Source organism: Anopheles aquasalis, chromosome 3 (genome assembly GCF_943734665.1).
Source record: "Anopheles aquasalis chromosome 3, idAnoAquaMG_Q_19, whole genome shotgun sequence".
NCBI classification, from domain to species: Eukaryota; Metazoa; Arthropoda; class Insecta; order Diptera; family Culicidae; genus Anopheles; species Anopheles aquasalis.
Window position 1 is genome coordinate 48791690 of NC_064878.1, and position 26527 is coordinate 48818216.

The following is a 26527-nucleotide window of genomic DNA, read 5'->3' on the forward strand; positions in this document are numbered from 1 at the left end:
GTGTTGCAAAGTTTTCGCATTTAGTCCACCGCGGTGCAGAGCACAAGAGATTACACGGCGAATGAAAAGGTTCACTAACGACGGTCGTCATCGTGTGGTTGAGCGAGAATCTCGGGGAAAAAAACAGAAAAAATAGGAGAAAATGTATTTTTCTCGCTCTCTTTTTTTATATAAACCAGCCAGACCACCATGTTGTCTAGATGTTGAGAGTTTTACGATAAATTAGACAAAAACCTACAACAGAAGCTAAAGAACGAAGGATGGCACGGTCGATGCTCACGACGGAAAAGGCCCACGACGAAAAGCCTGCACTCTTTGGTGCACTCTTGACGAAGGAACGAGCACATTCGAGGGCCCAGCGGCATAGGGTTCGCTCTAAAAAAGGATTTCAATGCATCCCTTTCGGGGATGGCTCACGGCGTGTTTGCTGTTGCTATCGTCGTCCTACCACCCTCAGACTGGTCATACGTATAATGAAATATATACAAAAGGCTACGAGCTCATTCATATTTTACCTCCCATCCAGCCTACCGAGTGTGTGCATGTGTGGAAGAGAGTATTAGACCCCCCCGGGGGGCAGTGTCTTCCATTTTATTTCCTTTGCTACCTTCATGCTAGCATGCGGGTGCACGGGATCCTTTTTGGGAAGATTTGCTATCCTGACCGGTACCGACAAGAAGACAAAATGAAATTTGATTGCCTTGGGGCACTCAGGGCACGCCACCACAAACGAAACGTCGCTACCCACCCGTGGTATGCTCTTTGGCGAGGCCCTCTTGCCCTAGTCTTCGACAGTGGAGATGGGGAGGAGTTGGGAGGAACACAAACAACAAGCAGTTCATCCGGTTTTGTGGTGGCTCACTCGCCGTGTTCGCTTCGGTGTTGCATATTATTTCTAGCGGCACCGGGACCGCCCTCGGCCATCACAAACTGTACCAGCAGCACAGCATAGCACACAACGCTACTCGCAACCACAAGAAACTGTATCCATCATGATGGGATGGGAGCTCGGGCACGGAGGAATGCCTTTTGCGCTAAAGCCAAAGCCACGGTCGGGCTGGAGCCGAAAATATGTGACACCAGGAAGCGACCAGCGGATGTCGGACGGTAACACCATGGGGTCCATCCTGGAACCAACGCTCCCCCTCCCCCCCCCCCCCCCCCTTTTTTCCTCCAACAAACCATCACAAGTCAAATGTGTAAACATTATGATCTCTCTTTCTCTCTCTCACTCCATTTCTGGCTCTTCTGAGGTTTCCTTCAGCACCAAGCGGTGTCCGGATCCGGGTCGGAAGAGTGTTTGGTGAAGGAATGGCATTTCGTTGTTGGTACCGTGGTCCATTTTTGTTCTATTTCATCTCCTTGTTGCTCTTGTTGTACCATTTCTCGTCCCATTTCTTCACCTTCCGTGTCCTTAAGATGGCTCTCCCCGGGTTGGAGGGGAACCAGTTTGCCACCAGAAGAAATGGGAGGTGGCTGAACAAATAATTATGAGACACATTTCTCCCAACCTCATCGCCCTTTCTCCCCCATTCTGCGCGAAACCTCCCGAAAGACATATTTTGCGCTCGACGCTGCTCTTCTCGTAATTACGGACACCTTGAGTGGGCAAGCAACAGGACATTCCTGGGTTTTTTGGTGGGCGCAGCTGAAGCATCAGATCTTCGCTCGAAACACAGTCCAAAGTTTTTGAGTAATTACCGGGCTCGGTTTCGGGTGCCTGAAAGCGAGACCCAGCCCAGGATGGTGAATGTCGGGGTTTTGGTTCTCGTTTTCTTTTTCGGCTTCTCTTTTCTATATCGAAGCCATGGAATGAAGAGCGAGAGGCTCGCATTTCTTGTTGCTTGGTTCGCCCTGCGGTGCCGGTCCGCGCGCGGCATTAACTGACCTTCGCGAGATTTACTTCAACTTGTTTTGCGCGAACCCGGAACTGATGGATAAAGCTGCAAATGGCTCTCAGTTTGTGGTTTATTTTATTTTTTCATATTTTGCCAGCTTAGGTTTCAGAATTTATTTATCTACCTGTATTTAGGGCATCTTTGGGCCATTATTGAGAGCCGGGCATATTTTCCGTCGTCCATTTCAGTTGAGAACGGTTGGCTGCTTGAGGGAGTTGTTGTGATTCTGCCGGTGATTTATGGAAGCCCGGCATTATTAACAGATAATCGCACGGTTTACATTTCATTTAATTATATACAATAAAAACGCACAGGAGCAGCAGCAGCAGCAGCAGAACGTTATTGTCAAATAACATCGCTTTAGACAGGTGTTTTCGCAGCTTCCAGATTTATTTGCCAATGTAAATCATTCGATAAACATATTTACGAGAGCACATTCGTTTAGATAAACAAACGTGGCACTAATTTAAATACAGATTCCAGTTTAGTAAGAACCAACATCTTCCTTCCTACGCCATCACCATCAAGTCATTCTCCTTTCCCATCTCGTTAGCATTGTTGATCGGTTTTTCCTCGTTTGCGTATCTTTTTCTTCACAACCCTGCTGTCATAGTCCACTGCTAGTCCTTCCGTAGCTGCTGCTGCTGCTGCTGCTACTGCTCATACTTGTTAATCCTTCCTCAAACTGACGCATGACACTGCTTTTCGACAGGGTGATTGATGGCACAGGATGCAATAAGTCAAGCGTGACGGTCCACTTTTTGTGCCTCCCAAACTCCTCTGCAGCTGCAGAGCATCTTGCGAACTTTTGGCCACATTCTAATCCACTTTCTATCGGCACAATTCTCCAGCGAGAACCTTTCTGGTACGGACATCCATCCATATGAGTGTTTGAGGATCATAAGAGACCCCGTTTCTTGATGTTTGGTGGTGATCGTTCAGAGTGACGACGAATGGATTAACATACCACTGGCACTGTCGTTGCAGTGCTAGCCAATTTTCCAGAGCATATGTTTGTGACGTAAAATGAAGTTAATTTTCTCCCGTTTTTTTTATTGCTCTTTGTTTATTGTGAACGCTCGCTTTTTGTGTGATGCATTGATAAAAGACGCATCTGAATGCGTTATGCTCTCGATAAACCACAACAACCCATTACGATAATAATGGAATCGATTTATTCGTGATGCGGACTCATAAATTACATTATATTTCGCCCTAATTGAAAACGGACATCACCGAAGCCTCTGGGCGAGGCCATGAATTATTGAGTCGCTTTTAAAAAGAGTTCCTTTTATCCGCCTATAAAACGGTGCTTTAAATTATTCATCGTGGAAAGTATCGATGATCCGTTACGCCTTTTTTATGCTCGCGGCGACAATGGAACCGAGAGCAGCACACGGCAAAGCCCGGCGTCACACACTCTTCGGGGTGCCCCCGTTTCGAGAGGAAACTTTATGGTGCGTTAAATAGATTTGGATGACTATTGCCCTAATGTGGCCATTGTCTGCTGTCGGCGGCTGGTGTATCCCTTTTGTAAATAGACAGTGATCCTACAGGGCTGCTCGCTGGCGTGGGGCTTAGCCAGAGTGCCGTAAAGATTCGATTTGACATCCGTCCACCTTCCACGATTCGTTCCTTCGTTTGGCCCGGGAACGAAAAATTATTCATGAAACGTTTCTTCACTTCACGTAAGCTTAAATTTATTCCCACGAAAGAACAAAAAGCCCCCCGGCTTCCAGTCCGAGAACACCGAACCGTTATGGACGTGCTTGACGTTCGGACTGCGTCGTCGTCGCCAGCTCACGTAACAAAGACCCAGCCCAGCGGACTCAGCGGGAGAAAACATTGATTCGCATGACTAACAGCTCCTGCACGCTACTACATCTAGTTTCACCACCCACCCCGGGGGGCCATTTGACCTCAGTCAAGTACGGGTTACAAGCATTTCGCTCCCAACCATCGCTTTTCCTTCACAAACCCTTCTCAGCGACGATCGGAGCTTGGGGTCCCTCATAAAAAGCGGGGCCCAGAGTCTACCGGACCCGCGCAAAACTAACCGAATGTTCAACTACAACCCACGACAGTCACTCCATCTTGCTCGCTGGCATGCTTGGATATATGCTGGAGTGACACGAGGGAAATTGTCCTCCTTTCGCTCGCTCGCTCCCTCTCTCTCTCTCTCCAACACCATCGGGCTTCCATTTCGTGTGGCGCCTGTCTTGCTGCTGGCGCCAGCGGCAACTCTCACTCCCACTTTTTTGGTTATCTTTTCCGATCTCGTGCATGTTCACGTTCACGTTCTGTGTGACACGAATGAGTGATGAAAATGATTTCACTCCGGATCGACCGGACTGGGACTAGGGCCGGTACCGGAGGGAAAGGTCGCTGGAAAAACAAACCATCGAGGAGCCGAAGCCGAACCGGCAAACTCAATTGTACAACTCAAACATTTCAAACAAAACTGGTTGTAACTGGTTGGTTGTTCTTGATGTTGCTGTTTTGCGTAACATTTGTATTCGTTGTTTCCACGTGCGTCGCTCGTCGGCTCCAAGCGCCGGCAAGAATGTCAAGTGCAGAAACGCAGAACGAAACCGTGCGCCAGGGAAGGAAAGGAAGGGGTGGTCCGAAATCGAAGTCAACGAATTCTACACCGGAACCTGCCTCTTTGGTTTGTTTTCAGCTCGAGCGCAAGAGCGGTTGGTTTGGCCTGTTTATTTTTTATTACATTTAAGCTCAACGACCAAGGAATAAACTTCCTTCCGGCCTCGAACCGAGGAACGATGATGGATTACTCGCGGAAAGGAACGCCAATAGTGGTGGTGGTGGTGGTGGTGGTGGTACGCAATGCTTTGAGTCAGCAAGGACACAAGGCAATCTGATTTAAAACTGCCTTAAAGTTCCCGTTCGCGTTCCAGAACCTTCGGAACCAACACCGGAACTGGAGTACCGGAAAGTTGTTGTTACTCGCGGCATTCAAGTCGGGAGGGGAGGCTTCTGGGAGCTTAATTCTAGGATAAAATACGCTACACTGTCGCTCGATAACGCACACACAGAAGCACCGTCGCGCACCGCACACGAAACACGTGACGTGAGGTGAGGAAAAGTCCAACGCTCCAACTCTCCCAGCGGAAAGCGCACGTAGCGCGCCGAAGGCGATTCAATCGATCGAATCCTAGTGCCGCGAAGTCCTTGGGAAACGTGATACGCGCGTTACACACCGGCGCGAATGCCGGCATTTTTCCCATCGCATTCGGTGGTAGCAGAGGCTCTACCGTTGCCTTTGTCGTATCCTTTCATGTCCTGCAAAACGTCGCATGACGGTGGCACTCGTATCTATCGGCCTAGTGTGGCGTGGCGTAGATGTGTTGCTTCTTCTATTGATGGTGCGTTGCGCCCGTGCGACTAAATATCCTGTATCCTTTTCTGGGTATTCTTCACACAATCTAGCCTTTTTGGCTTTCCCTCAAAAACTTGCCCTCCACGAAGCCAGTGTGTCATCGAGTTCCGTTTTTACGCTGGTGGTAGGGCTGGTGGTGTGCCGAAGTGGAAAGCCGAAACCCGTGGATCAAGTAATTGGTTTCCCTGTGAAACCGAACCGATTGGCTCCTGCTACTGCCAGTCCCCTCGGCAACGCTTAGTCATCGGTCGGTGGGTCGGTCTTGGGCGCTAAATTTTGTCGCTCCATTGCTTGCTTGCTTGCTTGCTTGCTTGCGTGAAAGACAAACCTCATCGAAGGTGGAATTTGGGTTCGATGAGGTGGACTGCGCACAGGTAGGCAGTGTCTGCATTGCAGAGCAAAAAGGGCAAAAGGTTTGGCACCGCTCTTTTGCTCCGTTACTCCGTTACACCCTTTACGTGACTGTCGAAGAATCCTTCCGGGCACGTAAATCCATTACCGTAATTATAGCTTTCAATGCTTTGCTTTCAATGCAGCCCTGTTGGTAACATTAAAATCTGATCCCGGCTCGAGGTCCTCATTATTTAATCTTTCAACGGTGTTCCGGTGATTCCGATCGCTGACGATGATGATGATGACTCTGATGACATACGCTAACGAAGTCTGCAGTCTGACAGTTCGTTAAGCAACCGCGGTGACAACTGGAAAAGGAATGAGGGAATGTATGTTCATGTTCATGTCAAACATCAATCGCACCAAAACGTGGTGCAGAAACTTTAAACATTCATGATACACAGCTGCTGCTGCTGCTGCTGCTGCTGCTGGTGCTGCATGCTGTGCAAGGTGAATAAATCATATTGATGTCCGGTATGGTACGACATTCCAGGGTCTCTGATTGCCGGGGGTCCCCGGGTGGAGTGCAGTTTTCTCACATTCTTCGTTCGGTCGCTTGGAACTTAGAATGGACGGCCACTAATGGTCAGCGGGCGCAGTCACTGGGCGCAGCTGCGATGAGTGCCTCTCCTCCAGAGGGTCGTTTCACTTCACCTCTCGCTCACCCCACCCCTTTGGGTCACTCTTTGAATATTTCATGCTATTTATCGATTTCCACCGCATTTGGTTGCTATGTTTATCGACCCCTTTTGGGTCTGGCCTCTCCGCTGGTTCGTCGGTTCGTTCACCGGAAGACGCGTCGACGGTTAGCGAGGCCGGAAGTGGCGATCGGAAGGAGAAACGTGCAAGAACACATGCACACGGATACATTTATATATAAATCCATATATAGCGGCATTCGGACACAGTTGGTTGGAACCGTTTTCGAATGGATTCTATTTTTATGATTGCACCGCATGTGGTCTCCAGCTTGGACGGTACTCCACGGACTGACCGAATGCGGCACATCGGAGACATCATATTGTCAATTCCAATTTTCCATCCTTGCCCACCATTCGGGGATGGGACAACTGGCTGACAGGCAACCCGGGGGGCCACCGATCTGACCACCTGCTAGGATTCGGTTCGTGCCTGACCTGACCCTGCACCCCACACTCTCCTCTCCCCCCCAAAAAGCCTACCACCCGCGGAGAGGAGGATTTATTGAACCTGCGAGTCCAAAGCTTCCGATGTTTGACGTTTGCGGTGCCCGGACCGGGCAGTACAGGCTGGAATGGAGCAGCACCACACACGTACACACGCGGAAGCACACCACGCTTTCCGATTCTGCTGATCTATTTCTGTGAGTTCCTCCTTCTCCCGCTGCTTCTCTTCCTTGTGGTGTGCGTTGTGCGAGTGATTCGTCATAAACAGTCAAGTAATTTATTCATGCAGCGCACAACGGACGGAGGGTTAGGATAGGCGCACCGGCACCGTTCAGCAGCCGGCAGCATATGGCCCGTGGAACGCTTTTGGACCGCAGCGCCCTGTCGTCCTTCGGAGGTTACCCGTTACGCATGATGACGATGATGGGACCCAGGCAGGTCGAGTCGGAAAAGCGGCGAACCGAGGTTTCATAAATTTTCGAATAAATCGTCGACGTCGACCCCTGTTGACGAGCGTGTTGCGTCACGGCCAGAGCGGTGCGAAGGTTTGCCATTTTGGACGTGTCTTTCGATGGAAGGTCCGGAGTCACCGGGGATAGTCCTAGTGGCGGTAGTGGCCCACCCCCTGAATAATCCATTTGCCTGGAATGTTTAGAAACTTGAGGGAATGTTACCTACTTCATCTTTCATCTTTTCAGTGCTGCTCAAGTGCAAGGTTTCGGGTGACGGCACAAAACCCAAGCCAAAGTAACGGAACCTGGAGGCTCTGGAGGTACTCCTGCCAGCGATGTTGTTATTTTTGGACAATCGAAATCGAAGTGTAAGAATTATGTTCCCGAAAATCCATTCGAGTAACCGCTATGCTAATCGGATAAGCACAATGTTTAGCTTACTTCTAATTTTTGGCTGGCAAACAGTTAATCAAACGCACCCCAAAGGACGCCGTGTGGGCTGACTCGCCGCTGTCCTGTGCTTAGAATATTAATTAGCTTCGATAAAACCCGCCTGCTGCTTTTGGGCAATCTCGAAACCACCCGACCAGAACGGGGCGAGGCGCCCGGCGTCCAACCATGGCGTGGAGCAATCGAATTAATCTGGGAAATCATTTTTATGTGATGCTTTTTATAGCTCCGTAGCCACGGCCACAGCATAGCCATGGGCGTTACTGAACATGGGTCGGTCCGTCGTAATCGATTAGATTTCGAACCATTTTTAGCCGAACGCAGGGACCGCTCTCGGGGTCGATTTGGGGGGAAATTCATAAAAATCCAAATTTCATTCATTCCGACGCCGTACAGCCAGCCAGGTCCGAGGTCTACACGATACACATTTTCCAGGGAAAGGCCAGCCCAGGTTACCCGTTAGGTGTATCACACGACTCACGGAGCCCACGGGGTTCCCGGCAACGGTAATGATCAGATTTGAGTCGCAAACACCTTCTGCTGGTAGCGGCCGTTTGGAGTGAAATTCGATCACCTGGAACGTCACCTTTGCTAGTGAGATTTGCGCCAGGAGCACGACGGCAACTGGTACTCTGTGGGCGGTCTGGTCCGCTGACCTACGCTGGGACCCCGCCTGAACTAACATTCTGGATTGAAAAGCCCTCCGAAGGTTTTGGCTAGTTTGCTCATAAATCATTCATGCTCATTGCGGTAGGACCGCAGCTCGGATCATACGGAGTGGCACAGGAGATGGAGTGGAACAAAGTGGTGCTTTTTTTGTTGTTGCCTTGGTTGGTTCATCCTCATGGGAGCTAGCGACCGGGACCCCGGGCGTCCTTAATTACTTTTGGGTTGGATGGGCGAGTGGAGTGACCTCAAAAGCAGAAAGCAATCATGTAGAGCAGCCGCCTTATTCATGTTCATTTTATCCGGACGATGCTTTGCACAAATTCGCCGTAACTCTCTTTAACAGATTGCTTTCGCGGCAAAGCCCGCCCATGCTTTGGGTTGCTCACGGTGAATGGTGCGAGTCCAAGGTTGAAGTGTAGCACTAATGAGCATATCACGTTGACGGTCGTGTAGTAATTCAACGCATTCCACCACTTCGAGGCTTCCCAATAAACCAATCAACTGACGTTTGTAATATCTAAACATCAAAAGGATGGTTGAAAATCAAATGCGATGTATAATTCAATCGTTTTGATTGGGATAATTGCAAGGTTGTCATCATAGAGTCAATAAAATTACCAATTATTCGTTCTAAAACAGTTTTTCAATGAAGGTAGATGCCATTTCCTAACATTATTTTTAATTGTGTTAATCCACATTATTGAATGTTGATAAATTGCTTTGTGCGGCCCGCAGCCTCGTCCACGGAGTGTATTGATGTCAATTTTGGTCATTAATTGTAGTTTCTATGTAATTTTATTCTATGCATATGTTAGAATTGAAGATTGATGATATATCTGCAATGACTACAGTTTTCGTTAAGTCGAATAAAGAAGCTTTTTTTAACATTTAACAATTCCCTACATATAGTAATTTGAGTTCGTAGGGTTATTTTGCCATTTAAAGTACGATTACAAACCCCTGAAAGTACCGGTTACCTGGCGCCTCCATCATCGGATTTGGCAATGGTGCTGAGAGTGAAATGATCGTAAACCAAAAAAACGTTAAGGAATTGTTTTTCCTTATAAATCCAATAGTTTCGTTAGACGATGACCCAAAACTCCCTTCAAAATTAAACTCTTGTTGGATCAAAATATCTGCAAAGAACTGCACACCGACCTTTATGCTAAATGTTGCATAACATTTCACACACTCATCACAGCATATGAATAGTGTGACCGCGTATGTGTATGCTGCTGCTGCTGCTGCTTATTCCATCAGCGGCTTTTCCAATTCGGCATATTTAATTATGACTCCGCAACTCTCCCCTTGCTGGTGCTCCATTAATTCATCATAATTAGCAGATAATTAATTGCGTTAGCAGTGCAAAATGGCTTGGATTTTGGGATGAAATACTGGAAATAAATATCCCTCCTGGCATTTTGTTTGCATTCCAAAAAACTGATTTATAAACATAATTTGTCGTAGCGGCAGCGGCATTGTGAAGCGCAAATTGACGGCATTTGCTTCTTCCTCGCAGGCGCACGCTACCTTCACCGAAAGCTCGGAAATCATTCGTCCGCCGTACCTCAACCGGTCGGTAGGAAAATGATGGATGGCCCGAATGAAGGAGCTGGTGCCCAACCGGAGTAGGATCGATCAGGAAGCTCGAGTCTTCCGTAAAATATCCTTTCCTGCAGCCAGGCTGAATAATCAAAATTCCGCTCGTAAACCATTTATTTCAATAAAGCATCCCGATACGAATCAACCGCTCACCCGGACGGAGCAATTGCCGGATCGCTTCCCGTAAGACACTTGCAGCTGCTTAGTCGTCAGTCAGTGCATTAAAGATACTTGAAAGCGGAACCATACCTACTGGTTCGTACAGCGGGGTGGAATCCCAGTTCTCTGTGAAGGCAAAAGGAAAAACGAGGAATCATCGAACGTGCTACCGTTTCTTTGACTTTTCCTTCTTCTGCCATGGAAAACAAATTGCAGCGCGAGCCGTGCGCACCCGAATCGTGGAATAATAAACTTGTTCAACGGTTCATGAATATTAATTAAGTCACATGGCATGGAAGCAGCCCAGCCCCTCGACGTATTCCGCGATCGACAACGGGGCATCCGGAAGCATCGAGAGTTTCCAGACCAAACACAAAGCAGCAGCGAAAGTAACGATGGATGAAAGAACACGTTACAGCAATATTCGGAGTAACGAGCGATATGAGAGGATCCCTCTGGTTGGTGAGCGCAAAGGGAACTTGAATTGAAGCCCAGAAAAAAAAGGAAATCCTGGGCATCGGTAAATCTTTTCCATTCGGCCAAAAAAATGATTATTTTATTCCTCGCTCCTCGCTACAACTCTAAACATTACATTGTGCTGGTGGACCGCGAGCCTACGAGGGGTTTGTGCACATTCTCTGCCTTACTTCTCGTTCGTTTATGAAGTCTGTTAGACTGTTCCAGGCGGTTGGAAACGACATTTCATAAAAGATAACGATATCTGCTCGAGCTCGTTCGAATCCGTTTGTACGGCTTCGTTAAAGACACCGTGGATGCTATCCCATTAAAGCCCATTCTCCACAAAACAACTCTTGTTTCGACGTAAAGAGTAAGTCTTCAGCATGGCTGCTCAAACCTTTATCCTGCCGCAATTCATTGGCCATGCTTATGCATTTGGTGGCAGAATCTTCACTTCCTTTAGTGGCGATTGATTTTCTTTCAATACATTTCCAAACCACAAATGGATAGTGCGAATCGACGAAGCCGACAGAGATGGTCCCAGAATGGCATGGATCGGGACAAAGTTAGTTCTCAAAAGTTCCCCGCCGACTACACCGAAAACTACCCCAAAACTGATCGATCGCGACTGCGCTGCTGACCAACCTTACCAGCCAGCGGACCAAAGTTGTAGCCCGCTGCTGATAGGACAACCTGGATAGCGATTTATTTTGCACCACGACCTCCTCGAGCGCCTTGCTAAAAAAGCTGACTCCCATGGCCATGCGGACTGGGAAAACTTTCCCCTTACTTTTTGCCTCAAATGGAACGGAATTGCTGGCAAAACTTTGGTCTAGCTTTTCTAATCGAACACCTTCACCGCACGGCACAAGGAAAAAGCGTAGCGTCGGAGTAGGTTGGTTGTCAAATATGGAAATCTTTGCAACTTTTCGGCACGCCTCGGGCCCCCACCCGTGCTACGTGGTGATGGCGCTCAAGTCGTGCAGCATAATCAATCTATAAGGGGAACCAAAGCGGAAAAGCTTGGAACGAAACGTAACCGGGGAACGGGTTCGAGGGACGCGATAGAGGCGATGGAAAGTTTTTACCGCAGTGAGGATTAAAATTTGCCAAGTCAGCAAGACAAGATTTAACGCCCGTACGATACGGTGACTTGCCGGAACCGGGTGTTGAGTTTTGATTGGAGATTGTAGCTGGGAAGGGAACACCATACGCTACGCTAGCCGAAGGTGGTCAGTAGTGTTCTATGTCTGTATGCCTTTGGTTGACCAGCTTTTCTGTTTATTTTATTTAGAATTTTTTAAACCAATTGTATTGCTAATCCACTTCGTAAGGCGAAATCACAATCACATTTCATCGAACATTCTGATTTGCTTCTGAGTGGTGAATAAATTCTGCAAAATTTCATCCTCCGACCTGCGCACCACACAATCAGAGCCCGGAAGCCCACCTAATACCAACCGGCAGGGGCCAGCATGGTTGCTGAAGAATTTTCATTATTCACAAAGCACAAATACCGCACTAGTGCAGCATAATCCATGGTTTATGCTTTGTGCTGCGGAACGTTCTGCACATGATGATTGATGGAAATGAGAGCAACGCACACGTCGGCACACAGTCGGACTCATTCGTTGAAACAGATGATAAGCAATGCTTAAACATGGATGACGTTTACAGACCTGGGCTGGGCCGACTAGGGGCTTCTCGGGGGAAGGCCGGCAAGTCCGAGATAACATTCTACATTCGTGATTACGTGTGCATGCCTTGGGAGGATTATTGCGAAGCGCATTATGTGAAGCCACACGTCATGCTAGATGAGCCCACATTATGGTTCTTTAGCTGAGGTCTCTTAACAGATACAGAGACGTGACAACGAATGTCTCAGCCTTGGTACGATGTGCTACCACCGGTGCTGTGCCGGTGTTCCCTGTCATTTTGTTTCCCCGAGGCGAAGCAGTAATCTAATTTCTGGTTTTACGATTTAAAGACTCTTTTCTAATGAAATGGCGAGGTGCAGCAGTCAAACGCGCATATCGAACACGCTATACGCGATAATCAGACATGTTGCCATTTTAATGAAAAGCACGCCCACGATTCGGAACAAGACTGCTGGCGGTTTGTGTAAAATAATTTTACTCAAACTATTCAAGTTGGTAAATCATGATCTCGCCGTTAAAACGTTGACAAGATACAGTCATTATCCAGTGTGCTCTGCCAGTGAGTGAGTGTTCTGGCATACCGTTTGCCAGTTTGCCCGCCGGAACTCATAAAACAAACTCGAACTCGCTTGACAGGGCTCGCGTTAATGCTTTCCGCGTTTTTAATCTCCCAAGACGACCGGATCGGTGACAGCAGCGGTGCGACGACATAATACAGCAGCAGCTTGATGTTTTACAACCCGCAGCCAAAGTCACGTAGCCCAACGAGCCCCAGCGAGAGTCTCAAAAGTGCTGCGCCCCGCCCGCCCGCAGGCGATATTACTTTTCGGGCTGGCTGGCGGGCTCGTCCCACGGGGAGGTAGCCAGCATCCCATCGTCGATCACCGAACGAAAACGTCCTCCACACTGTTTCCGGTGGAAAGACGAGATCGAAAATAGCTCTTTTCCACTCAAGGCAAGCGCTGAAACAGGATACCTATCAATGGCGGCTCCTGGCGTCTGTCAACCCGTGAGTTGTTTTGGCGTCGGATACCTACCAACGTATTGATAGGAGTTGATAAGGAAATAGGAAAATCTCGTTTCTGTTGTTCCATTTCCTGCCTCGTTTTGCACACCACAGCTACCGGATAGGTCGGGATGCCGAGCGTAAATTAATCCAGCCATTTCCGAACGTAGAAAAAAAGAACAAAACAAAACAACACAAAAAACACTGACGCTAGCGAAGCGTGGCTCGGTACGGTTGCGCTTTTCCATTTTCCTCCTTTGTGGCGCACACTAAGGGTTTTCAGAAAGGGATAAACATAAGCCAAGATAGAGGAAATCCCCGCCCGCAATGCTCTTCATGCCATGCCAGCTTGAAAACGGGATAGTCCTTTCTCCACAGGACACAATGTCTCTGTGTGTCAAGGAACCTGGAATCCACCATCCGTTGTTACCACTGTCGTGTTCCGTTGTTGTTCGCGCATTTGCTTCCCTTGCGAACGAACGCAAATCCAGCGGGAGCCGTTAAATAGCTTGTGACAAAGGGACCAGGCGGGATGCGGTTTCGTGGTGTAACTTAGGAGCAGAAGAAGGCAGACATTAAGCAGTGAGTGAGCGAGGATGATGCGTCAAGGATGTGTGTCTTGTTCCGGTAGGACAAGAACCCCACTCGAGGCTGCTCAAGTTCCGGCTCTGCTTCGAGAGAGAGAGAGTGAGAGCGAGAGTGGTTGTTAAGTAGGATCACTTTTTCCCAGAAAGGTCGACAAGCTAATTCGCAGGATTTTCGCCACGCACAAGATTTATGCTCAGCGCCGTTTTCTTCTAACCGTTTCAGTGTTTTTTTTCTGTTTTGTTGGATGGGTTAGCTGCTGTTGTGTTTACTGTTTTCTCCTCTGCCAGCCGAATCGAGTTTTATCGTATATCAACTCGGTTCCCGAGCTCCGTACAAACTGCCACGATCGGCTACCGTTTTTCTTCGCTTTTCGTGAAAATTTTATTTATCGCACGGTTTATACTTTACAGCGTCAAGCGAGCGGGGAGGGATGTGGCCAGCTTTATGATGGTTGTTCCCGCTTGAGTGACATCTTTGTTGCGCGTCACGGCGTGGCAATCGGTGCTTTATGACAGTGTTATGATATGTTGTTCGCAAAGCAAAGCAGCCAAAAAAACCAACAACGGTGAGCTTCTTCAGCTAAAGAAGACGATGGTAATCCCTTGGGAAATTTCTCATTTTACGGGCAAATCTCCTTGAGACAGGCGAAACTAGTAAATGCTCGCAATCGGCTCCCAAAACGGAAGCACTAATAATGTTTTTTTCCATTTTTTTTTTCTTTCTCATTCAAGGTTTCGTTGACAGTTTGAAAAAGGTAAGCATCACGTTGGAAAAAGTATTAGAGGGTGTAAAGCAAAACTTCCAGTAACTGTGACAACATGTTTTGCTTGGGTTTCAAATGAAAATATTGCAGCAGAAACGGGTTTTGCCCCACCACAAAATCCATCGCAAATGGTATTGCGGATCAACCGAAAAAAAACCAGACATCGCCTCGCCACGGTTATTAAACAATATTTTACAACCCGTTGCGTGTCAAAATTTGATCATCACAGCGCGTGCCCAATCCCCGTGGTTGCAGGTAGCTTATGACCGTGCCCCCGTCTGTCCCGGGACGAAGCTGAGCTCTCCGGTGCGGCGCGAAAACAATGGCCCACAGGGTGTGCCACCAAGTTTGCCAAGGACGACGCAACAATGTGGAGCAACAATGTTCTTCATTTTACACCAAATTCCCCTCTCGAGAAAAAGACAACACATTAACAGCACACCACCGTGCGTTGGTTCGAAGGTGCCAACGGAGGAGCAGCTCTGGTGAATGTTGCTTTGATGAATCACAGGCGCCGGCTTTGGCGACGCCAGCGACGACGGCGTCTTCGGCGTCGCAGTGAGGGCCGCAGGCCACCCCGGCCACGGATGGGTGTGAACAAAAGCATAAATTTGCTGGCCGGTAGTCATAAAACATCATTATGACTGTTGGTGCAGCACCGGGCTGGGCGGAGACAGGGCGCGGTGCGGTGAATGCCACACAAATTTGAGAACTTTGCTAAAGGCCTCGTGGCGCCGCGGCCACGGTTCACACCAACCGAGCGCGCGAGGACACGGAAAGGCGGAATGAAGAAAAGTAAAAAATTGGAAAATGAAAAGGAAAGCGAAACGTGTTCGGGGAAGGTAAAGTGCCTCCAGAGCGTGTTCTAACGAGTGTCGCGATACCCTAGTTTGTTGACAGTTTGTTCGGGCTTGGCTCCACTTTGCAACGAAGTTGTGCTGAGCTGCATTTATGCTTCCTGAACAGTCGCGACGAATTTATTCTCGGGTTTTTTTTTTTGCACCACCGGAACCATCGGTTTATCTAAACCCAAAGAATACTCTAAAGCTTCATTTTGGGCACAAAATTAAAGTTTAAATTGATTATCTCCTGTCTGGTGATCTAACCAGTAGCTCGCAGTTATGATTTCCCCAACGACTATACTGGGGCATGCCTCGCCACAGTTTACACTCACATCACACCCGTTATGATACTCGGTAAGGTCACGGAAACTTCCCAGGCACCGAAACTCGTTTGGTGTTGAGAATATAGATTAAAATGAATGTTCCCCCAAACAAACACCCAGACTGGGCCACCGAGCGGTCCCAACCGTCATGTGCTGAAAGGCTGTTCCTTCGTCCCTCAAATAACCGCAACAACAACAACGAAAAAACGAGACGAAAAACTGTTTGGCACTTTTTAACGATCACCAACGGTCGCTTCGGAGCGAATCACGTACCGCCGGACTGGTGCCCTTTTTTCCACGGGTGCCCGTGGTATGATGTATGATGGTAGCCGTCGCCTTCGACGCGTCCTCCGGCGCGGATACAGTGGACGGAAAGGCATAACAATGGCAATGTAGCCAATTTCATCAAATACGAAAAAGTTGCTCCACACTGCAGCCGTTTACGAGCCGACCCGAATAGCAATCCCAGTAAGCGCGCAGGACAAAGTGTAGCCATGTTGGCGAGGCGTGAAACCAACTTATGGTGGAGCGTTCGTCCTACAATTTCCATGCCAGGCTCGTACCAGCTATTGTTATTTGAGTCTGAAGCGATCGTCATCTGGTAGCATCCGTCTTCGGAAAACAAAACAAATCTCAACAGCCTCTCCTTTTCACCAATGGCCAACAGTGTACTGGAAACAATATACATGGAATGTTAAACAAGTGAAAGCAGATGTTGTGGACTCACATTTGAATGTAGTAGGGGTTAAAATGGTCATACGTGGTCTATGCGTTCAATTTTAACAATTGAGAACGCCGTAAAGAATCATACAGTAGCTTTCGACCTACTCTTTAACATTCTAAAGAAGATTGTATCTTACCGTGACTTTCCGCTGTACTATACAGAAAATACAATGTACAAGATGACTACTTTTTTTTTGTATAAATATAGCACGTGCTGATGGAGGCGCATGGTTTCGGATTTTTCTTAATGTGTTTTTGCGTTTTCTCTTGTTTTTATTCAGTCTCCAATGAGTTATTTTAAGCAAATTACTGAATCTACTATTTGTTTTGGTTTATTAAACAACCTCATCACACAAAATTAGCTGCAAGACTCGCCAGAAACTCATGAATCACATGAAACACGACTAATTATCGCCGCTGCCACAAACCAACAACAATCCAGCGCGACATTAAGTGAGATGTAACTACGAACGTAAAAACCATTGCAATTACGCAAGAGCGGTCTACCAAGGAATGTACTTCTCCATATAATAACACATGAACGACAATCGGCCACAATCAAAACCACCAACCTGGTGGCCGCACAATCGGCCGCACGATAACTCATAATCGTGAATCGACACACTTAAGCAAAGGCACAATTACACAAATGAACTTCCGTCCGAGTACAGTACAAGTACATTCCCATTTTTGCTTCCGATAGTGCTTCCGACAACATTTCCCTGCCAGGCAAAAAACCCCTGATAGGTAGCGTTGTTGGCCCTCCGGGCTGGAATTGGCTCTGCCACGTTTGGCTCATTTACTTCGTTTGCAGGTTACGTTCCCCGGGCCGTCTGCCCGAAACCGAACTGACCCATTTCTTTGCCAACCAAGCATCGGTTGCCCGCATCGGATGCAGTAAAGTGACAACAATTACAATTTCACTGCCCATTACCCTTGAAAGTTGGCTACTTGGCCGCTCCGCAACCGTTATTGGCGAACATTGGCATGGCTGCTTGGCTTGGCCAATAAATTACGACGGGAGCCGGAGAGACTGGACTTCGAGCTTCCAGCTAGTCCCCGGGACGCGCTGCTCAGTCGCTTGACATCTGGCCCCGGACCCAGAAGGTGGTCAGCAATGAAACGGCTTAATCAAGGGGCGCGCTTGTCGTTGTGGGGTGTACGGGGATTAGAGGGCATAAAACTCCGATCGAAGCGAACGTCGGCGAGTGCGAGTCGTGTATTCAAGGGTCGAGGGGGTTGGGAAATTAATTGATATTGCTGGCGGGCTGGCGAGGTGATGCTGTGTGCGTCATACATACGGGAACGGGCGAGTAACTTACTTTGCCAAAGGGTATCCTCTATGATACCCTCCGATGGATGTCAGTTCCGGGCAAGATAAATGGTCTTTCGATACCGTAAGCCAACCGCCAGCGTCACCGTGGGAAACGGATACGGGCAGCTGCTGAACAGCCTGAGCCGTGCCTTCCAGACACCGTGCCTCCCAATCGGAAGACGCCAGCCGGTCCGGCGACCGTCGCTCGCCATCGCTAGTTGGTCGCCGGGGATACGGTTGACATTCCAGTGACATCGAGACAGCGGAACCCGAGTCCGGCTGGACTTCCGGATGAAGTGAGATGGAACGACCAGCCCCCCCTTTCTTTTGAGGTTGGCGGGGGGACCGAATCGACGTTAAACAAAGCCATCGGATGGAGGATGGCTTTCTCTTCGCCCCGGATTCAAGATGAACTTTGTCTCATCGCCGAGACGATCGATGACCCTTATTTCCACCGGAATGTTCCAATAGCGGCACCCCATGACGACACTCGGCGAGACGTGATTTCCGCGCATAAATATGCTCAGTGCTTCGTCATGCTGGGCAGACCAGGCACCAAACGCCTATCAATGCGTGATTTGCGGTGTCAATGGCATCGACCTTTTTCCGAGGGGCTCCCCTTTGTGTCTTTCTGTTCCACGTCCCGTTTCCCTTCCATTTTTTTTTTATATTCGGCACCATTTCCGTTCAATCCCGGAAACCCCGCGGGTAGCTGGCAAGGAAATGAGATGCTTACGACACAGGGGGCGATATCAGACGACGATTCAGGCCCTTTGCCCGTGGAAGAAGTGTTCGAATTATTGCCCATTAACATAATCGAATGTGAGAATGGGGAGCGCGCGAGCGAGCGATTGTGCTGCGACGCACGTAACCATTCGAGGCTTTGTCTGATCGCGAGTGCGTGTTGGACGATGACGCCATGATGTCCTCCCCCAGTCTTCCACCATTGAAAATGGGAGCAACGGGAGCAACGGGCATCGTTAGGCGATGATAATGTCCTCAACGAAACCATTAAGTGTCTGTCGAAGGAAAACATTTCGGGTGACATAGAAATATGCTCGCCTTAGCTTTTGCCGACCATTTCGGTGCCATTCATCATTTGATTCGTTTACTAGGTCATGGCAGGAATCGCGATAAGTCCACCACGGAACCTTTAAACTGGTGTGTTACATGTTTTCGAAATTGAAGTGATGCTTTTACTTCCAAAGTAAAGTCCTCGATGGACAATGCTCTTCCCTCGATCCATCCTTTTCCCATGCAACAGTTTACTTCCAGTGCGTGGAAATGCAAAACCATCGCTCCTGATTAGTCCCCCATTAATGATCTGTGCCTCATCTTCCCTGGTTTCATCTTTCCGACAATTGTTTTATGTCCCCGCTACACGATGCCATTAATTAGCATTCTAGGGGGGCGGGGGGGGGGGGGGGGCGAGTTCGTGTTACTCACATCCACACGCCGTTTGCTGGCAAGAAAATGTGGGTCCCTAATGATTCCCTCGAAACCGGTGCACACCCCGGAGCACTTTGTAGAGCTTCACATGACACTGGAAGGCTCACAGAGCGCACACCGAAAGCACACCTTGGCTTGAATAATAATCATTTCGTTCAAACGAACGAACGAAACGCAAGAAACGCACCAGCGCCGCGGCATCGTGACACCGTGGACTCGCACCATCAATCACCAAACTGCCAACCCGCTCACGGTAGAGGCCCCGTCGTACCCTCTCATGCGTTCCGTGGACCCACAGTGAAACGACACAATGGCGAAGATAAGGTGAATTGACGTGCCGAAGCAACATAAATCCCCCGATCATTATACGCACGCTTTTAGGACGGAGGACCAACTTTGCATAGCGTTAGCTACAATGCATTAATGACTTCACGGGGCCTCAAAAATCCTCATCGCTGTGTGGAGTGGCAGAATAGATCTGCTCTGCATTGCGTAAAAGGTAGGATCCATTCGTTGTGTTGCTGCTCTGCTGGTGGTCTTTGTTTCAGCCGACAGATCTGGGTGGAAAAGGCTGGAAAATGATAATAAATTAGTCTGGGAAAGATTGATTAAAGCTCTGCGTGACTTCCGTTGCCCGATGGGGGCGCAAATTTTCGGTGTTGTACCCGGATTTTCTAGATTTTGAAAGGAAATGGCTGTAAGGATGATTTCAAATAATTAAGTAAAGAGTGAGAGTGCAAATCCATTCATCAGATTTATGAATAGCAATAATGAATAGTGACTGTTTGTCTCTTGTAAAATCTTGTTAACCCATTATCTCCTCCTTTAAAACGTGATTTTCCGTATTGTTGTACTTGCTTGCCTTAACTCTTGTCATCTATTTTACTTTCTTTTAACTGATACATGATTCTATTGGTACTGATAGCTGTCTGATGAACATATTGTTACTCAGTTTTTCTGCTATCATGTCTAATTCCTAGTTCCAGGGGAGGGTTTACTATAGAAATCTGATATTTTTAGTACTTGAAATGGCAACCTATTTGGAAAAGCAACTTTTCTTTGTAACATCATTAAAAATAATTTTTAAGATCATATCAAAACTGATTATATAGTGTCAATAATATTAGCAATAGCATGGCTTTCTTTATCCATCTATATCTCATCGTAAGCAATCGTCTGCTTCGTGTGGATAAACATTTTAAAGACGCACACAAAGCAGCTATAAATGTGTCCTGCACAACGACCCATCCCCAAAAACCTGGATCCCATCCCCAAAAATGGTTTTTAATCCTCTTTTGTTGTACAAGCCGCTCGAGATCAAACACAATTTGTACGATAAGATTAAGGCCCGCTCGTTGGGCGGGGAAATGGGCGGCATATTTTTATCAGAATGGCCCCATTCTTCCCCCACCCCATGTCAGGATCACTTCCCCCACCCTATATCTATAATCAGGACATAAAAATTAATGCTCCGCATCCGTACCCTCCCATCGGGAACGGGAGCATAGTAAGACATTGAAGGTACAGAGAGCAAAGTAGAAAAGCGGATACTTTCCTTCAACAAGTACGGTCATACCGCCACTGGTGGACCCGTGGCGTCGTGTCATGTTCACTTAATGTGTGACGCATAAAAAATGGCCAACCAGTTCCCACCATTATTCCATTATCCTTTCCGAAGCCAAACTGCGCTTTACGACCCAATCGTAATCAACGACGGTTGCTGTCGTCCTCCCAGCTAGCTAACCCACTTACTCAATTTGCAGTTTGTGGCCAGACCATCGGAGCATGGTCCAAATATTTTGATGAGATCGCTCCCGGTACGAACCAGAATTCACTTTGAATGGCTGCTAGGCTGGAGGTTCGTTGCTGGAGATGGGTTAACGACAAGGTGTTATAGAGGTCGGGGCCCTGCCGGAAGCTGGTGCTCGAAATCGCACTTGAGAGTGACACTCGGTGAAGAGGGAGCCTGGGAACGATTCGAGCCCCGTTGACGTCGTACTCAACATCAACACCTCGACACTCTAAACACATTGCCTTCACGAGTCACTTCACGAGCGAGCAGGCAGAGGAGGGATATAAGGCCATCCGTTTCACGGTGCAAGTTGCCTGTCAAAAACAGGAAAGCGATTCCGGCCGCCCGTAGGCAATCGGAGACACACAATGGAAAGCGGTGCAATGATGCAAATGTTTCGCTCGCGAACAGTTGTTCCTTGTTGCGTTCACCAGCATTAGAACGCGGTTGAAACTTAAATAATAGAAAATAGAGAATGACACATATAGAACGATTCAAATGAAAGCTATCATTCGATTTTAAATATAAAATGATTCAACAATTCGTTCGTTAATTTGTTGCCACAAACATCAAACACAAACGCTCGCGCATCGCTTCGTTCCTAAAATCATTTCCGATTTCGTACATTTCACAATCACCATCCGGCTTACGGCACAGATCGTTTTAACAGCTGCCAGTACCATCTGGTACGAAGAGGCACAATTTATGGCACACAGCAGATGGTTTGCTTATGCGTTCCGCCGCCTGTTCCGCCGCCCAGTATGCAAAGTATGTTTACAACCATCAAAACCATACCATGCATCCTTCAAGAACTGGTGCCACTGTGCAACCGTGTTCACCGTGGTGCAGTGCTGAGCGCCACTGCTTCTGGAATCGATTTACCGCGGTACAGCTGCCAGGCGCATTACACGACAACAACGACTGCATTCACAAATGCTCTCCAAACCACGGCCCACCATTTGACCTGACTTGCAGCCTTGCTGATGCTCAAGAACGTGCACTCAGTGCACATTTTGGAGCCGCCATCGCTGCCGTAATCCGCGAAGAGAACATAAGTTCAATTATCAATCCCACAATCCCGCAACAGAAAGTCTACCATGTTCTGCTGCTGCCTATACGATGCCGTTGCATAATTGCTTTACCCTACTTCGGCCAAAAGTTTTGGAGGTAGCCGTGGGAGAGCGTAGTTTCAAATGAATATGTCTGCATAACATATTGTGCCACGACCGGCTGGGAACTTGTCTGGGATCTGGCGCTCCTGCTCGACGCATAATTTCGTTCCAAGTGCCGGGAGAGACTTCCTGAGGGGTGCTAATTATGGGCCTACAGCACCGGAGCACCGAGAATGAAGATGCTTAAAATGTTGATTAATTCTGCAAACAGGCGGCATGCCGGTGTGCATACGTACGCATATCTAGGCGTATGGTATGCCTTTGGCACGGCCATTGTCTTATTTGAACTGCATGACTGCAATTAGAATGTTTTGGGAGCATTTGCGAAGATTGTCGGTAGTCCGTGTGCTCCATGATTTCCATAAAATATCCCTAAAAGAAAGCAAATTCTATATAACAAAGATGAAGAAATTTTGTAACTCAAAGTCAATCATCATTCAAACAAGTAAGTTTCAAAGCACAACGCTTCACAGCGAACTAGAGGAGAACTATTTTCCATACCCTTAATGTAGAACTAAATTGCACTGAAAAGAGTGACAAGGGAGAACGAGAGACAGGCGCGAGCGAGGAAATGGGGAAATGTGATTTTCCACACTCATAAGCACAGGCGCCCGCCGGCAGCGCACAGAAAACGGAACAGATATGGCCACGTAATGTGTACATTTCCGACGAAACCGGTGAAAAATTGCTCCAAGCATTTGCTGCCCTCCATCCGACGGCATCCAAGGTGAACACGAGGTGCCATGGTGCCACGGTGGCGGAAAATGGCACACAGCAGCACCAGCCGCCAGCACTCGCACATCGCCTGACAGTGATTTTCTCATCGCTTATCACCGCTTTCCGTTCTACGTTTACGTTCTGCGGCAGCGAAAAAAAAACAGAATTCTCTGCGAAATGAGCAGATAGTACAGAGCCCGTGGGCTACGGCTCCATCTGTGGCGCCTGTTTGCCACATTCCTTTGAGGATGGGGATCCCATTTCTGAAGTCAAATCGGAGCACACCACCAAGTGCTACGGGAAGAGACGAAATGACAAAACAGAATCCTGTCGGCATCTACAAATGCTTCCGCACAATGAGACACTCTCATAACCCGAATGCGAACCCGGGTTACGTTAGTTAGAACTGAACGGAGCGCCACCGGTTGCTCTTTATGAACCCAGTGCTTCCACCGGCGGGCGGGCACCGTGTCGTTGTGGAATTTTCCGGAATCCATCATACCCCAAAAACCCCCGGACAAGCAGTTCGAACCGATCGCCTTCCTTCACCGCCCGAGGCACAAACGATTGCCGAGAAAGAAAAGTCAAAGCAAGCGCAAAGGTCGAGATGAAAGCAGAAGCGGTCGGTGGGGTAGCCAATTTGGAGGAAAAAATCGAAGAAAGCCGCCACAGAAACCCGTCTCCTTCTTTTGATGTCAGAAAGTGGCTGACTCATTGCTGCCTGAGCTCCACCAGCACCAATCGTGGTCTCGATACCATTCCCCCAGACCTAGACCAATTTCCTGCTGAAAAAGAGTAAATGGAAAACTGCGTAAAAGCGAAACCGATTAGATGGGGTTTCGCCAGGAGTTATTCTTTGATTGGATAATCCCGGATCTTTTCACTCTCTTCCACCACGGGGAAAGTGATTTTGCACCGTTATAAATCCAACCATCTAAATGACGCCCAAGACAGTTTTCCACAAAGGAAAACGGGTGCACGGAATTTGCACATTTGCGTATCGAAACGAGTGTGCTAGCTGGCTCCTACCTACCCCTCTCCTGCCTCCCAATTCCAATTCGAATACCATCTTCAGAAAGCTACGGGATGGCCCCCGCTATGCGGCACGGCTATATCCGTTTTTCGGAAGAGGGCTTTTAACTCCAAGCACGCAACCGTGCTTATAACACCTCTCTCTCTCTCGGTGGTCTTCATATTTTCGTCGTATGTTAATTTTATGCCAACACACACGCCTTTCATGCTACGGCCCAGGACTGTGGAGCCGGTCTCGCCGAAAGAAAAAGGTGTTTCTCGTGTTGTTCTTGGCCAACAACAAAGAAAACCGTTCGACTCGAGAGGAAGGTGTGCTGGCTTGGGAACTATATCCGTAACGGATGTGCCGTGATGGTGCTGGTGCCAAAAGAGAATCCGTTTTTTGGAGCCCACGCTCACGGACTCAGCCCCCGGCCGGGGGGTTGCATACATAATTGAAACGGAAATGAATAACCTAGCGGCGAACGATGATTGCAGCGATTCCACTTGATAGTTCAATCAATCAGATCGAGTGTTGAAAGGTGGTGAACTTGCCAGCGGAACCGCAGCATAAGGTGCTGCTTCCGGGAATGGTGCTCTCTCAGCTCACCTTTAACACTTCCGCTCCGTTTGGGAAACTGTACGCTGTATTATGTTGCGGTGCATCATGGTTCATCTTTTCATAATGCTTTCTTAAAGGGACTTGCGTTCCGTTCGGTGCTTTCGCAATCCTTGTCTAATAATCCTCAAAGGGATGCCATACCTGTGGCCTATCCGGAGCGTCAGGTCGATTCTCTATGCCAGTATGGGCACGCAGACCATCCATATTCATGGAACCAATCGTGGAATGTCTGCCACTGCCACTGCTTCACTTCACTGCTTGCACTGCCCATGCCCATCATGTGCAGCAGCGTGCATGAGGTGCATTAGAGAAGCAATAAATCATCGACGATCGCAAATGCCCACGCGAAGGGAAGCCAGACGACGGGGGCCAGGGATGCGGGTTAGGAACCGGCACGGCGAAACACAAGTGACAAATTACCACTTTCCGGTCGGATTCCTCGATGCAGTGTGAATGCTGATTTGCATGCTGCTGCCTCCTCTCGTCCATACCCACTGCCCATCGCTCTGGATTGCCCGTTCGTGCTGCAAGACGACAGAACACCTCAAAGCCAGTATGCGCAGCACTGCTATGCAAAAGATGCTCGACGGTATTCAGACACACAAGGGGAAAAGCTTTATGAACTCCACTCCACTCTGTTCCCACGAGACCTTAAGACACGGCGCACGGCCCAGGAACGTCCTTTCGCTCTCAAACAAACCCCTCCCGTTGGCACAGAGTTCGAGCGATGCCTAAACATATCTAGCCGTAGACTGCTGCTGTGACGCACCGATACGAAACCGCAAATAGTGGAAACCTTTGGGATGCGTTCGATGAATGGATCCGCCCGAAATTCATAAACAAGCATTCCCGCAGCTCCATCGAAATGCTGCTACAAAGCGGATCGGTCGGTCAGAGCGGTCAGTGGCTACGGGGAAACGCAAAGCAAAAGCACCCTCATCCCGCTTTGTGCTATGCGGCCCAGTTGATAGGAGGAAGCCCCAGCCCCACCGGTGAGCCATTCATTTCCGGTTACCGGTCCACCGCCACCGCGTCCTCTTCGCTTGACCCTTCGCCCAGGGGGAGGCTTTGCTCGAGGGCAAATATTTACCATCTATGAACTAAATTAAATTTCATTTCGTCGTCGTCGTCGCTGGCGTCGTCGGTGGAGCACGAACTCCACTCGGACATGCCTACTGACCAGAACGGACCACTACCTGATGATGCCGCTGCTGCTGCTGCTGCGTGTGTTGTCCTTTTGCGCTTCGATTTCGCTATTTGCCCTCGTCAATAGGGTCGATTGGTGGTACGCCAGTGTATGTGCCTGTGTTTATACGGCTTTGGTGAGTCGGCATATGTGAATTGCCGAACGTAGAAGGTGGGCCAACGGAGGGCGCTGTGGTTTTCGGGATGGCCAGCCCGGATAGATTGCTTCGTGTTGCGCCGTCTGCAGCCGTCGAATTGGATCGGACAATGGCGATGATAGTTCTCTCGCTTTCTTTTGCGCTCGCCTCAGAAGCTGGAAAGGGATGGAATGTGGATTGAATAGTGTCTTGTAGCACACGATAACCTAAATGGTTATATTGTTTAGTAAAGGATCTGCTAGTAAGCCAATGTTAAATTTACTTCTTGATTCAGTCCCTACATTACTCCAGAGAATCTTAAAAAAATATACTTTCAAAATGCAAGCAGTATGGATAATGAATTTCCATTTTTCTCTAATGTGTTCATTTATCAAAACCTACAATTATCAAAATGTTATTCTCTCTTTCATCACTTTAAAAAGTATATGATTTTATAATGGCGTATTATTTTGTTTTTCTCTTTTCTTTTCCATTCAAATCGAACATACCAAATCTCATTGGTTCATACAAATGGAAAAACCACCGTGTCGTATCACAGTTCTGATCGTTGGACACGAGAAATTCCCTCTAAAAGCTTCC

The 26527-nt window shown here is 48.3% G+C and overlaps 1 protein-coding gene across 11 annotated transcripts in view; it reads left to right on the plus strand.

Annotated features, from left to right (window-relative positions):
* Positions 1-26527, plus strand: part of LOC126574373 (glutamate-gated chloride channel) — an 89552-nt gene that overhangs the window by 20347 nt on the left and 42678 nt on the right. For all 11 annotated transcript variants that reach the window (XM_050234542.1, XM_050234543.1, XM_050234547.1 and 8 more), the window contains one exon: positions 14608-14630. The gene's annotated coding sequence lies outside the window, so the exon portion shown is untranslated. The remainder of the gene's footprint in view (positions 1-14607; positions 14631-26527) is intronic.